The sequence below is a fragment of the Erythrolamprus reginae genome, chromosome 5 (assembly GCF_031021105.1).
Source record: "Erythrolamprus reginae isolate rEryReg1 chromosome 5, rEryReg1.hap1, whole genome shotgun sequence".
NCBI lineage: Eukaryota > Metazoa > Chordata > Lepidosauria > Squamata > Dipsadidae > Erythrolamprus > Erythrolamprus reginae.
In genome coordinates, this window is record NC_091954.1 from 11,571,837 (window position 1) to 11,584,893 (window position 13,057).

General features: G+C 44.8%; 1 protein-coding gene across 3 annotated transcripts in view; it reads right to left on the reverse strand.

Annotated features, from left to right (window-relative positions):
- Positions 1-12,184, reverse strand: part of CCSER2 (coiled-coil serine rich protein 2) — a 91,142-nt gene extending 78,958 nt beyond the window's left edge. The window contains exon 1 of one of the 3 annotated variants that reach the window (XM_070752057.1): positions 11,955-12,184. The gene's annotated coding sequence lies outside the window, so the exon portion shown is untranslated. Of the gene's footprint in view, positions 1-5,725; positions 5,806-11,954 lie in introns of those variants that run through there. The other 2 variants (XM_070752059.1, XM_070752058.1) reach the window with 2 other exon arrangements.
- Between the last annotated feature and the right edge of the window lie 873 nt (positions 12,185-13,057).

Sequence of the window (13,057 nt, forward strand, 5' to 3'; positions counted from 1 at the left end):
ACTCCCAGAATTCTGGGAGTTGAAGTCCAAAAGTCTTAAAAGTTGCCAAGGATGGAGACCCGTGACATCTATCACCCCTGCCCCACCCTCACCAATCAACTTGTTCAGACAGAAGAAGCTACTTGGATAAATAGAAAAACATTTCAAATTAAAAATAAAAAGTTTACTTTCCCTGGCTCAGCTTCCAGACAACTCTACCTGGATGCCTGAGAACCTTCATTGATAACAAATTAGAAAGTTTCAAGAATTAAGTTTTCTTCTATTTATTTATTTATTTATTAGATTTGTATGCCGCCCCTCTCCGTAAACTCGGGGCGGCTAACAACAGTAATAAACAGCATGTAACAAATCTAATGTTTAAAATAATTTAAAAAACCCTTATTAAAGCCAAACATACACACAAACATACCATGCATAAATTGTATAGGCCTAGGGGGAAAAGGATAATTCAGTTCCCCCATGCCTGACGACAGAGGAGCTTACGAAAGACAAGGAGGGTGGGGGCAATTCTGATCTCCGGGGGGAATTGGTTCCAGAGGGTCGGGGCCACCACAGAGAAGGCTCTTCTCCTGGGTCCCGCCAGACGACATTGTTTAGTTGAAGAAGAAGAAGACCGACTCTGTGGGACCTAACCAGTCGCTGGGATTCGTACGGCAGAAGGTGGACCCGGATGTATTCTGGTCCGATGCCATGAAGGGCTTTATAGGTCATAACCAACACTCTAGTAAGCTGCAAACCAAAGACGTCCATTAATACGTTTCCTCTGACGTATCCTGTCATGCTTCCATGTGACATAAGATTCAAATACTGCCGGCATTTTTCGATCTGCTTCAACCTCACATGTCAACAATGCCAGAAATGAAACTGTTGTTCAATTTCTTTATGCGCTGAGAGATCAAGGAATGCTCCTTATATCTTCCAGTAACCAGCTGATGTCTGGAAGTTTGGCATTCTGACAAATCAGCCATCCTCAGAAACAGAGAGGTAAAAACTACCTACGCATTTAAAAATCCAGGGAGGAAACAACTAATTAGGGTGTATCTTCCCCAGCAGCCAACACCCAGAGAAGAAGGAACAAGCATAAGAGAAACAATCAGATCGTGCAGAATGCAGCTGCAAGAGCAATCATGGGTTTCCCCAAATATGCCCATGTTACACCAACACTCCGCAGTCTGCATTGGTTGCCGATCAGTTTCCGGTCACAATTCAAAGTGTTGGTTATGACCTATAAAGCCCTTCATGGCACCGGACCAGATTATCTCAGGGACTGCCTTCTGCTGCACGAATCCCAGCGACCAGTTAGATTCACAGAGTGGGCCTTCTCCGGGTCCCGTCAATTAAACAATGTCGTTTGGCGGGACCCAGGGGAAGAGCCTTCTCTGTGGCGGCCCCAGCCCTTTGGAACCAACTCCCCCCAGAGATTAGAATTGCCCCCACCCTCCTTGCCTTTCGTAAACTTCTTAAAACCCACCTCTGCCTCCAGGCATGGGGGAATTGAGATACTCTTTCCCCTAGGCCTTTACAATTTACGCATGGTATGTCTGTATGTATGTTTGGTTTTTATAATAAGGTTTTTTTTAGTTATTTTAGTATTGGATTGGATTGTTACATGCTGTTTTTATCATTGTTGTTAGCCGCCCCGAGTCTACGGAGAGGGGCGGCATACAAATCCAATAGATAGATAGATAGATAGATAGATAGATAGATAGATAGATAGATAGATAGATAGATAGATAGATAGATAGGTAGATAGGTAGATAGGTAGATAGGTAGATAGGTAGATAGGTAGATAGGTAGATAGGTAGATAGGTAGATAGGTAGATAGGTAGATAGGTAGATAGGTAGATAGGTAGATAGGTAGATAGGTAGATAGGTAGATAGGTAGATAGGTAGATAGGTAGATAGGTAGATAAGATAGATAGATTAGATAGATAGATTAGATAGATAGATAGATAGATAGATAGATAGATAGATAGATAGATTAGATAGATGATAGATAGATAGATAGATAGATAGATAGATAGATAGATAGATAGATAGATGATAGATAGATAGATAGATAGATAGATAGATAGATAGATAGATAGATAGATAGATAAATCAGGAAAGAAAGCAACATCCTAACCAAGGAGCCATCAAGGAAGAAATGATGTCCAACCAAGATGGTGGTGGCAACTATAGTAAGCAAACCACCAGCAAACTTCACTCTCCAATATTCACTGATGGTCCATAGTGTGGCGATGAGAAGGGTCTGCAGAAAAACGATCTCATTCAGAGGACACAAACAACCCAACTTTCCAATAATAATATTTTATAATTGCAATATTATTTGGTTGTTTTACCTCTACCTAAGAAGGCCTCCACTTGCGAACCTTTCTAGATAAGAACCGGGTGTTCAACATTTTTTTGCCTCTTCTTCAAGAATCATTCTCCACTTACAAACCCGAGCCTCTGAAACTGTAACTGGAAAAGACAGGGAGAAGCCTCCGTGGGACCCCTCTAGTAATCTCCTGGGGGAAAACAGGGCCGGAAAGGGTGGGGAGAAGCCTTTGTGGGGCCTCTTTAGGAATCTCCTGGGAGGAAACAGGGCCGGAAAAGGTGCGGAGAAGCCTCTGTGGGGCCTCTCTAGGAATCTCCTGGGAGGAAACAGGGCCGGAAAAGGTGGGGAGAAGCCTCCGTGGGGCCTCTCTAGGAAAATCCTGGGAGGAAACAGGGCCGGAAAAGGTGGGGAGAAGCCTCTATGGGGCCTCTCTAGGAATCTCCTGGGAGGAAACAGGGTCTCCACCCTCCCTATGGTTTCCCCAATCGCACACATTATTTGCTTTTACGTTGATTTCTGTGAGAAAAATGGCTTCTTCTTATAAACTTTTCTACTCAAGAACCTGGTCACAGAACGAATTAAGTTCATAAGTAGAGGTACCACTGTATTATTAAATATGCTGGTAAGTCATTTTAAGCACTCTATAGTAGACAAAACTGACAATACAATTTTTGTGATTACACAGTTTAAATAACTAAGAATTAACATACAGAGATGATGGAGCGGCCCTGGAAATTAATAGCATTGTATATTCACAAGTTTTTACTCAGGTATCCAATAACACAGCCACTGGTTTCTCCAACATGGGCAACCCAGCCTGCTTGGTCAAAGCTGGAAATGTAACCTCTTTAAAATACAGGTAGTCCTTGACTTACAAACAAATTCGTTTAGTGACTGGCATTATACCAGCATTGAAACAACTTACGAATTATGACCATCATAGCATCCCAACCCTATGATCAAAATTCGACCAACCATTTTCTCTTGCTAAATTTAATTGGCCAACTTTTCATTATGTTTTGGTGAACATTTATTTATTTTCTTTCTTTCTTTCTTACTTTCTTTTTGTTATTGTTAGGGTTGAAGGTATATTTCTGCTTTGTTTCATTTTTTTTAAAATACTATTTGACCCACTGAATAAATGTTGTTTGGTAGGAAACCTTTCGTTTCCTTAGTTTTGGGGGACGAAATTGGGGGGGGTGTTGTGATTCCGTCTGAGGCCCCTCAGGGAACGGCTGATCCTCTGCTGGCTTCCTGCTCAGAGGGGGAGGATGAGGAACAGGAGGTTCAGGCAGACGGGGAGGAGGAATCTCAGGCTGAGGGAGAGGGAGGACAGCCAGAGTCCCCCGAGAGGGAGCTCTCCCCAGCAAACAGCCTGGATTCCTTAGATGAAAATGCACAAGCAATCATCGATCTCCGGCAGAGAAGAGCAACACAACGAAGGGGACAATTAGCCAGGTACTTTCAGCACTAAAGAGGCAACAGCTGGGTTTGGGTGTGGTGCTCTCTGGAAAGGCTGAAAAGGCAGACCCACCCTTCCTGGCTTGTGGAGTATTATCTTTGGGAGTCCTGGGACCTGGCTGTGATCTTTGGCGTCTTGGAATTCTGGTTTGTGAATTTGAATACTGAAACCTTGGGGGGGAAAGGTGTGGGTCTTCTTCTCTACAGTGGTGGGTGTGCCAGCAAGAAGTCTGCTGTATTGTCTGGCCATCAGGACTCTGCTGTGAAGTCTCATAGCCTGCCTGTTGGGAAGAACAGGTTTTTCTCTGTGTTTATTTTTCAAACTATAAAGTGCTTTTGCTTTTACCAGCGTGTCTGGCTGCTTTTTCCAGTTGGTGTTGAAGTCTGGGGGCACCCAGACAGAACAGGGGGGGATCATCTGCCTACTAGTCTTTATTCTGGTCAGCTCCAGTACATTAGTTTGCTGGTTTTGATCCCCCTGACTGGGGATAAAAAAACAGTTTGTAAAACACTTCTCTCTCTCTCCAGAGAGAGAAACAATGAGAGAATCAGCCAAAGGGACAATGGCTTTGCTAGCAAAGCACAAATCGCTTCACTGTTATTACCTCGTTTGTACTTAGTAAAAGCTACATTCTAAGACGCACCCAAATTTTGAGCCTCTTTGGGGAGAGAGGGGAAGGTACGTCTCATGTCAACAGACTCAACCTCAGCCCTGATAAGACGGAGTGGCTGTGGGTTTTGCCTCCCAAGGACAATTCCATCTGTCCGTCCATCACCCTGGGGGGGGGGGAATTATTGACACCCTCGGAGAGGGTCCGCAACTTGGGCGTCCTCCTCGATCCACAGCTCACATTAGAGAAACATCTTTCAGCTGTGGCGAGGGGGGCGTTTGCCCAGGTTCACCTGGTGCACCAATTGCGGCCCTATTTGGATCGGGAGTCACTGCTCACAGTCACTCATGCCCCCATCACCTTGAGACTCGACTACTGTAATACTCTCTACATGGGGCCACCTTTGAAAAGTGTTCGGAAACTTTAGATCGTGCAGAATGCAGCTGCGAGAGCAATCATGGGCTTTCCCAAAAATGCCCATGCAACACCAACACTCCGCAGTCTGCATTGGTTGCCGATCAATTTCCGGTCACAATTCAAAGTGTTGGTCATCACCTATAAAGCCTTTCATGGCACCGGACCAGGGTATCTACGAGACCGCCTTCTGCCGCACGAATCCCAGCGACCGGTTAGGTCCCACAGAGTGGGCCTTCTCCGGGTCCCATCAACAAAACAATGTCATTTGGCAGGGCCCAGGGGAAGAGCCTTCTCTGTGGCAGCCCCGACCCTCTGGAACCAACTCCCCCCGGAGATTAGAATTGCCCCCACCCTCCTCGCCTTCATAAGTTCCTGAAAACCCACCTCTGCCGTCAGGCATGAGGGAACTGAGATATTCTTTCCCCCTAAGCCTTTACAATTTATGCATGGTATGCTTGTTTGTATGTATGTTTGGTTTTACAAATAAGGGTTTTTTAGATGTTTTAGGATTGGATTTACATGCTGTTTTTGTTACTGTTGTTAGCCGCCCCGAGTCTGTGGAGAGGGGCGGCATACAAATCCAATAAATAAATAAATATCCCCCCCCCCAAAAAAAAATACAGTATTTTATTTTCTATGATAAAACATAAAAAAAAAATTGGGCACATGGCAACAGGTACATATTTATGACAGGAGTGACTATCCCCAGGTTGATGTGATCGCCATCTCTAAACTTCCGGGCTGCTTCCACGACTTAATAACTACAAAAAATTACTTAAATTAAATTAAATAAATACTTTATTGTCAGTGTATGTATTATACTCATGCAACGAAATTCATATGGCGCCAAAGACCAATCTATGTTATCGATTAATATTTATGCCCCAAAAAATTTGTAAAATGAAACGCAACTCACTTTAACAACTGCCCGTGGTTCTAAGTCGAGGACCAACTGTACTGCTCCAACCAAGGTGTAACATTGGCTGGTATTATTCCCCCAAAAGACAGTTTACTCATCATTCTGTATTCCTGTCCAGAAAGAGAACCTCTGATTAAATAAAAACTATCCATCCGATGGCCTCATTCTGGATTTCAAAGTAATGACAACTAAGCCATCCCCTAGATCAGTGATGGTGAACCTATGGCATAGGTGCCACAGGTGGCATGCAGAGCCATATCTGCTGGCATGCGAGCTGTTGTCCTAGCTCAGCTCCAACATGCATGTGTGCCAGCCAGATGATTTTTGGCTTGCATAGAGCTCTGGAAAGGTGATTTTGGCTTCTAGAGAGCCTCTGGGGAGATGGGGAGGGCGTTTTTACCCTCCTCTGGATCCAGGGAAGCCTTTGGAGCCTGGGGAGGGCAAAACACGAGCCTACTGGGTCCACCAGAACTTGGGAAACAGGCTGTCTACAGAGTGTTGTGGTTAACTCTGGCCCTGCTCTTGCCCCAAGGACTGTGGATGTGGGGGAGACATCCATATGCTGCAGGCCTGTTTCGCCCCCCGGTGGAATCTGCTGATGAAGGCTCCTCTGACCAAGAAGACATGAGTGACAGGGAGGAGGAGAGTGTGGCAGACAGCTCAGAAGGAGATCAATTATCTAGCTCCTCCTTGGATTCAGAACAAGAGTTAATGATACAGCCACGCATGCGGAGAGCGATGCATAGGCAGCAACAACTGAGAGATTGTTATCAAAGAAAATGAGGCCACCTGTGGTTGGGTGGGGCTGTGGTCATTAGTGAGGCTGCTATAAATAGCAGCCTGTGGGTTTGGCCATTGTGGAGGATTATCTGATCATTGTGTTTGGTGACTGCTTTGCTGACTTTGACCTTTCGTGTGCAGATTTTTCCCCGCTTTGAAACTAAACCAGAGCAAAGTGTGTTTCACTTTGTGAAAGAAGAAGGACTGTGAATTACCTCACAGCTGCAAGCTAAGTATCACAGAACTGATAAGGGACTTGTACCAATTACCAGTTTGTTTGGAGACGAGCACTCTTTGCTATACCAAAAGAGGGCTTGGTTTAAGTGAATTTTCATTATAAAGAACATTGTTTTGAATTTTCAAACGTGTGTGTGTCTGAAATTTGTACCTGTGAAATTTTGCTAGGAGTCTACTAGAGAGCCCGACAGAACACAGAGAGGCTCCAAGGGGGGGGGGGGGGGGCAAGGGAAGCTGTTTTCGCCCTCTCCAGGCATTGAATTATGGGTGTGGGCACTCACGCATGTGGAATATCGCATGCACACACTCTTTCGGCACCCAAGGGAAAAAAAGATTCATTATCACTGCCCTAGTTATACTGGAAGAATCTCCAAAGCACAAGGAAACATTAATCAGAAATCAGCCTCCATTCCTTGCTCACTAAAACCTAGGCTCTTTTCCCAAGAGCAGTCTGTAGGACAGGCAAGTAAGTTTAACAAATTCCTTGTGCCATGAACTGTGCCATTCATACTCCACTGCAATGCTGACCTACCTTTCTCTGCTGAAAGATGTTCCACAATGACATAGCTGCTTTAAAGAGCTGCAGAAAAAGAGCAGCATTCACATTCCCAGCCAGCTAGATCTTCTTCTCAAATTAACTTCTTCCCTTGCCTGGCGTTAATCATTATTTAGAAAGATTTTCGGCTATTAAGCTTGAGCACGAGAAGAAATTATTTTGGGAAGAGGAAAAAAATGTTTAAAAAACAATATTTAATCCTCTTAAAGATCTTCTATATCTAGTAGAGGGATTAGCTGGCCCTGCGATAAGAGCTGACATCTGCTCTCACCTTTTCCCACCTTTCTATGCTATCCTGGAAATCTTCCCACTTGTCTATTGATTTAGGGCAGTGATAGAAACATAGAAACATAGAAGACTGACGGAAGAAAAAGACCTCATGGTCCATCTAGTCTGCCCTTATACTATTTCCTGTATTTTATCTTACAATGGATATATGTTTATCCCAGGCATGTTTAAATTCGGTTACTGTGGATTTACCAAGCACTTCTGCTGGAAGTTTGTTCCAAGGATCTACTACTCTTTCAGTAAAATAATATTTTCTCATGTTGCCTTTGATCTTTCCCCCAACTAACTTCAGATTGTGTCCCCTTGTTCTTGTGTTCACTTTCCTATTAAAAACACTTCCCTCCTGAACCCTATTTAACCCTTTAATATATTTAAATGTTTCGATCATGTCCCCCTTTTTCCTTCTGTCTTCCAGACTATACAGATTGAGTTCATTAAGTCTTTCCTGATACATTTTATGCTTAAGACCTTCCACCATTCTTGTAGCCCGTCTTTGGACCCATTCAATTTTGTCAATATCTTTTTGTAGGTGAGGTCTCCAGAACTGAACACAGTACTCCAAATGTGGTCTCACCAGCGCTCTATATAAGGGGATCAGAATCTCCCTCTTCCTGCTTGTTATACTTCTAGCTATGCAGCCAAGCATCCTACTTGCTTTTCCTACCACCCGACCACACTGCTCACCCATTTTGAGACTGCCAGAAATCACTACCCCTAAATCCTTCTCTTCTGAAGTTTTTGCTAACACAGAACTGCCAATACAATACTCAGATTGAGGATTCCTTTTCCCCAAGTGCATTATTTTACATTTGGAAACATTAAACTGCAGTTTCCATTGCTTTGACCATTTATCTAGTAAAGCTAAATCATTTACCATATTACAGACGCCTCCAGGAATATCAACCCTATTGCACACTTTAGAGTCATCGGCAAATAGGCAAACCTTCCCTACCAAACCTTCCCCTATGTCACTCACAAACATATTAAAAAGAATATAGGACCCAGAACAGACCCTTGTGGCACACCGCTTGTAACCTGTCTCTGCTCAGAATACTCGCCATACCTTTGATGGCAAACCTTTTTTTCCTCAGGTGCCAAAAGAGCACATGTGCGTGCTATCGCGCATGTGGAGTGCCCACCACCCATAATTCAATGCCTGGGGAGGGTGAAAATAGCTTTCCCCACCCCTAGAGGCTCTCTGGAGGCCGGAAATGGCCTGTTTCAAAATTTCTGGTGGGCCCAGTAGGCTCGTGTTTTGCCCTGCCCAGGCTCCAAAGGCTTCCCTGGCGCCGGGAGAGGGTAAAACACCTTCCCCGTCCCCCTGGAAAGTCTCTGGAAGCCAAAAACGCCCTCCCAGAGCCTCTGCGTGAGCCAAAAATCAGCTGGCCGGCACACACATGCACGTTGGAGCTGAGCTAGGGCAACGGCTCGCGTGCCAGCAGATATGACTCCGCGTGCCACCTGTGGCACCCATGCCATAGGTTCGCCATCACTGATTTAGAGAGACTTGTGGCATGGAAAAGTTTCGTGTCTGCTTCCCATTCACATTTTGTTAATCATTATACCTTGTCACAGAACAGCCATCTACTGATCCGTGAGTAAAATGTGGATTTTGCTCTCGGGCTTAACAACTTGGATCCTAGGTTAGGGAACCGATGGAGGATTTAATTCCTGACCGTGCATTTTCTGAAAAACTGGGGGGAAACCTGATGATGTGTCTCCCCCATGATTTAGAAAGTCTCTTTGGATCCTGGGCGTTCCTGAGTCTCTAAAGGCTTTTAATGGCAAGAAGCCGAGATAAGAAAGGCAGTGGAAGTAAAATAAATGTTTTTCATCTATTGTCTATGGATCCTCTAGGTCATGGTTGTGCCAAACTGCTTTTTCCAAAAGGCAGATAATAATAATAATAATAATAATAATAATAATAATAATAATATTTATTAGATTTGTATGGCATTGGACCAGAGTACCTCCGGAACCGCCTGCTACCGCACGAATCCCAGCGACCGATAAGGTCCCATAGAGTTGGCCTTCTCTGGGTCCCGTCGACTAAACAATGTCGTTTGGCGGGCCCCAGGGGAAGGGCCTTCTCTGTGGTGGCTCCGGCCCTCTGGAACCAACTCCCCCCCAAAGATTAGAACTGCCCCCACCCTCCTTGTCTTTCGTAAACTACTCAAGACTCACTTATACCGCCAGGCATGGGGGAATTGAGACACCTTTCTCCCAGGCTTTTTAATACTTTGTTTTATGTTTGGTATGAATGTGCTGTTTGGTTTTTTAAATAATGATAGGGTTTTATATGTTTTTTAATATTTTATTTATTTATTTATTTATTTATTAGATTTGTATGCCACCCCTTTCCGTAGACTCGGGGCGGCTCACAACACAATAAAAACAGTTTATAACAAATCTAATAATTTACAATTTAAAATATTTAAAAAAAACAGTAGATTTGTTCCATTTGTTTTTATTACTGTTGGGAGCCGTCCCGAGTCTTCGGGGAGGGGCGGCATACAAATCTAATAAATAATAATAATGCCGCCCCTCTCCGAAGACTCTTTCTTGGTTTGTTTGTTTGTTTTTTGCTTGGAACTGAAGAAGCTTCTTGGATGAGAAGCGAAAAGTTTTCAAAGGAAAAAAGGAAGAAAACCCCTAGAAAGTCCCGTTGCCTTTTGCAAAAAGTACCTCTGGGGTTTTTCAGCTAAATTTCCAAACAGAGTTGGTTAAAACAGGGGACGCTGCCTGCACGTTTTAGGAAATAAACAATAACAACGCAGCTTAACACTGCCGAAGACGTTAAAACTCCTATTTAGCCATCACCACGCAGGAAGACAAAGTCCTTCCGTGGCTACTCAACTATTCTTCCCATTTCGGCAAAGGGTTCCTGCTGGCTTTCATTTCATCCCACCCTTTCTCGAGCGATGCACATCCTTCTTCCCCTCGTTTTTTTTATTCTTCCTGGTGACCTGGGGAAGAAGGCAGGGAGGAGCTGGAGTGACTGGCCAGAATTGAGCTCCGAGGTCATCCACAATTGAAAGGTTGTTTTTAATTAGAAGGAGAAGCCTTTTGTGCTGGGCGGGCGCTGCTCTACTCCACCTCCTTCCCCAGCCATGCAGAGGAGACCCTCAGGGTGCCTTGGGGAGAGAGACCCACTTGGCAGACAATCCCACCCCCCACAAGCCTGCCTATCCCAGCAGGCTTCCTTTCTGCAGGGATGGAGGGGGAAGGGGGAAGAGGCAGCATTTCTGTGAGTCATGGGAGCCAGAAAGCAAAGCCCCAGTAAGACTAGGAGGGCCTCCTTCTTTCTCTCCTAAAAAAAATGGTCCCTTTCATGCATTTGTCTGAGGGATCATATGAGCAGTTAAACATTAGAACAAGAAACACATGGATAGAGAGAAAGGGAGGGGGGCAATGGGTAGGTAGATGATAGAGAGTGTGGGGGGGAGAGAGAGGATAGAAAGATGATAATAGAGAGTGAGCGATAGATAGGTATATAGATACATAGAGGATAATAAACAGATGGTGATAAAGAAAGAGAGAGAGAGAGATACATACAGGATAATAGACATATAATGATACAGAGAGAGGTAGATTCAAAGGATAATAGAAAGATGATGATGATGACAGAGATAGATAGATAGATAGATAGATAGATAGATAGATAGATAGATAGATAGATAGATAGATAGATAGTAGAGACAGGCAGATAGGAAGATACATAGAGGATAATAGACAGATGATGAGAGAGAGAGAGAGAGATACAGGATAATAGACAGATAATGATAGAGACAGATAGGTAGATTCATAGAGAATAGAGATGAAGTCTAGGTAGGTAGGTCGATGATAGATAGATAGATAGATAGATAGATAGATAGATAGATAGATAGATAGATAGATAGTAGAGAGGGAGATGTGAAGATAGGAAGATACATAGAGGATAATAGACAAATGACGATATAGATAGGTAGGCAGGAAGGTAGGTAGATGGATAGATGAGAGATAGGTAGAAAGATAGATAAAGGATAATAAACATAGGTTGATATAGATGGGTAGGTAGGCAGTTAATGGATGGAGAGGTAGGTAGGTAGGTAGATAGATACATACATAGAGGATAATAGACATATCACGATGATAAGATAGATATTCACAAGGCATTTTTGAATATTTCAGGCAACTCGAGGTCTAAGCAAGGGACAGAGAATAGGGAGAAAAAGAGAGAGAAGGGTAAATAAAGGACGCACTCCTGGTTGCAAGCACTCCAACCATTGGGAAATAGGGTCTTTCGGGGGGGGGGGTTTCCTTCTTTCCCAGGGTTGGGGGTTCCGGAGTGGTTGCCTTTAATTCCCCCACCCCACACCCACTCACCGCAAGAGCTGAGCAGGCGAGGCGAGGCGAGCCGGCGAGCGTCTTCAGAGGAGGAGGAGGAGCCCGCTCGCCCGTCCGTCCGTCCCTCGGCTGGGCCGTCTTGGCCCGTCCCCGGAACTGGCCGCCGGCTTTGGCCCCACCCTGCTGACAGCTGATGTGGCGTCACCCCCCGCGCACGCGCACTGACGCTTGGCCGCCGCCGTCTCCCCCCACACACTTCCCGCCCGCCCAGTGGACGATTCATTGGCCCCGCCCCCTCGCCCTAACGGCTTTTCCCGCTCGCATTCAAATCGAGAATGCTGTGGGAGGGGGTCCGGGGGTGGGGAGGAGAGAAGGAATTAAATAAAATAGTCCCTAATTGGTTAAAATTGCCGCCCTGTGAAAATTAAATAGGGAGGCATAACGGCAGATGTCTGCCAGGTCCTTGATAGGGGCGAGTACAAGTGCACTGGAGTGCCTTCCGTCCCCTGGCCTATTGCTCTCCTATATCTCCTATACTGTACCAGTGTTTCCCAACCTTTTTTGAGCCGCGGCACATTATTCATATTTTCAAAATCTTGGGAAACACTGAAGGGGGGGGCGGGGCGGGGGGGGCGGGCTAAAGAAAAGTTTGGACAAAAAAACCCTCTCTCTTCCTCCCTTTCGCTCTATTTCTCCCTCTTTCTCTCTTTTCCTTCCTTCCCTTCTTTCTCTCTCCATCCCTTTCTTTCTTCCTCTCTTTTTTTCTCTCTTTCTCTCTTCCTCCTTCCCTTCCTCTATGTCTTTCTCTCTCCCTTGCTCTCTCTCTCTGTCTCTCTTGCTATCTCTTGCTTTTCTCTCTCTCTCTTGCTCTCTCTCTCTTTCACTGTCTTGCTATATGTCTCTTTCTTTCTCTTTGCCTCTCTTGCTATCTCTCTTTCTCTCTCTCTGTCTCGCTTGCTATGTCTCTCTTACTTTCTCTCTCTGCCTCTCTTGCTAAGTCTCTCTTTTTCTCTTGCTATGTCTCTCTTTCTTTCTCTCTCTCTCTGCCTCTCTTGCTATGTCTCTCTTTCTCTCTCTCTTTCTCTACCTCTCTTTCTCTGCCTCTCTTGCTCTGTGTCTCTTTCTCTGCCTCTCTTGCTATG